The sequence below is a fragment of the Arvicanthis niloticus genome, chromosome 10, assembly GCF_011762505.2.
Source record: "Arvicanthis niloticus isolate mArvNil1 chromosome 10, mArvNil1.pat.X, whole genome shotgun sequence".
Lineage (NCBI taxonomy): Eukaryota > Metazoa > Chordata > Mammalia > Rodentia > Muridae > Arvicanthis > Arvicanthis niloticus.
This window is the reverse complement of record NC_047667.1, coordinates 36408240-36410778: the sequence shown is the minus strand read 5'-3', so window position 1 is coordinate 36410778 and position 2539 is coordinate 36408240.

Here is a 2539-nt window from a genome sequence, read left to right as displayed (position 1 = left end):
TTTTTACTAAGTTAATCCTGCCAATCCAGGAGCAGGGAGATCTTTCCATCTTCTGAGATCTTCTTCAATTTCTTCCTTCAGAGACTTGAAGTTCTTGTCATACAGATCTTTCACTTGCTTTGTTAGATTCACCCCAAGATAATTTATTTTATTTGTGGCTATTGTGAAGGGTATCATTTCCCTAATTTCTTTCTCTGCCTGTTTATCCTTTGAATAGAGGAAGGCTACTGATTTTTTTGAGTTGATTTTATATCCAGCCACATTGCTAAAGTTGTTTATCAGGTTTAGGTTTTTTGAGTTTCTAGTCCCTAGTTCCTAGTCCTTAGTGCCTCCAAGTTCCAAGTTTCCAGTTCCTAGTCCAAGTGCCTCCAAGTTCCAAGTTTCCAGTCCCCTTCTTTCTGCCTCTTGCCTTTTATAAGTCTCACTTCTTAAGTCATGCATTTAAGTCACACCTTTAAGTCTTGTCTCTAAGTCATACCTTTATGTCACACACACCCAGGGGAAAATCCTGGGTATATAAAACAAGATGTTATCAGAGTGTGCTCAGCTGTTGTAGGCTGTTGAAAACAAGTCTCTTGTCAGGGTAGATGGCTCAAGATGGCTGCAAGGATGATAGCCACCTTCTGCCTGCTCCCCACAATAAAATGGTAAAAATTATTTATTGATGAACAAAGACTCTTCAATAAATAGATTCAGCACAAATCCAAGTGTTAAAACTTCAATTTATATGCACTCTTTATATATTTTACAAAATCAACTAAAAAAGGTAGTAGGTTAGAACTGATAAACAGAAAACTCCAGAATATCTCTCAATATAATAAAAGAGGTAATTCAACTGAGCTGCAGTTTGCTGCTGACTTAGAAATAATATGGGAAAATAGTCTAAATAAGACTAAAGACCTCATAAGCTTAACATTATAATTCAAAACTACTGCTATATCGAAGTCATTGGAGTAGAATGAAAATAAACTTAGATACTAGAAAACATTTTGGAAAAATATTTTTTTTTCCAAAGGCCAGATAATAAGCTATAAAATTAATTAACTTTTTAAAAATTCAACATAAAAAGACAAAAACTACAACAAAAATGATTAGAAAGTCTAAGCTAATAGCACTTGAAGGACATATCTAAAGAACAAAATTATGTGAAAAAAAACTTTTCATTCTTGAAGATTTAAAAATCAGAATAAAATTTTATACCACCATCAACCTATTAAATCTGCAGTGATCCTCTTAATTGACATCAAATACATTGAAAGACTTTGACCGAAAGAAACTGTCATTCATTGCTCATAAGTGAAGGAATGGCATCTTATAAAACTAAATATCTCAATGTAGCAATTGTGATTCTGCACACTTACCACAAGAGGCTGAAATCTTAAAGAAAACTTAAAAGTAGCCTAAAATAGTGGCTTATACATGTAGTTCCAGCACTGAGATTGAGGCAAGAGTAGACTGAATTCACAGGCCAGCCTAGGCTGGTGAGTTCTACATATGACAGAATACCAAGTGAGAGTCTGTCATAAAACAAAACAACAATAAAGAAGCCTAGAAATATGTATAACAGATTTTTCAATAATTACTAAAAGTTAGAATCAACTCAAACATCCTTACACATACCAAATTGTAAAAGAGCTGCATATAAAAATATTTTAATATTCTCAGTAATCAATGGAAATAAAGTAGCAAATAAGAGAGACAGAGAGAGATAGAGACAGAGAAACAGAAAGAGACAGAGAGGAAGAACAACAGAAAGACAGAAACCCTATCTGAAAGGGATTTTTACATAAATCTTGGTTAATTCTTTGACACAAGCTAGACTTATGTGGGAAGTGGAGACCTCCCTTGATAAAATGTTGCCTCCTCTTCATTGATTTGCCTTGTGTATAGTTGCGTGAATAATTTTTGATGTGAGAGGGTCCAGCACATTGTGAGTGGAGGCATCCCTGTTCAAGTGGCACTAAGTATATTGGAAAGCAAGGTATGTAAGCTATTAGGTGTGAGGTAGTAAATGGCTTTCCTCCATGGCACCTACAGCACCCATGTCTCCAGACTTCTGACTTACACTCCCACCTTGACTTTCCTCAGTGTTGGACTACTACCAAGAAGTGTAATATGAAGTGAATCTTTTCCTCTGTCCGTAGATTTTAGACATACCGTTTTATAATAGTAGTAGAAATCAAAATTTAATATACTCTATTGTTTCACTTCTACAGCATTCTAACTTTAATCAAAACATTGGTAAAAGTTTTCCAAGCATTAGATGCTACGTGGTGCCCAAGGGACCAATGACACTACTGTATATAGTGATATACTAGTGACTATGTAATACATTCTCAAATCACATGAACTTCTACAACACAAAGAATAAAAAACAACGTAAGTATATACTTTTTTAATATTTCAAAAGTGGGTGTTCAAATTGCTTCAACAATATATCATATCAGTGTGAGGTAGAAAAATATTTAACTCTGTAAACTGAGAAAAATAGAGAGGAATTCTGATTCTTGCTTTTTCTGTAAATCTAACATTGCCTTAC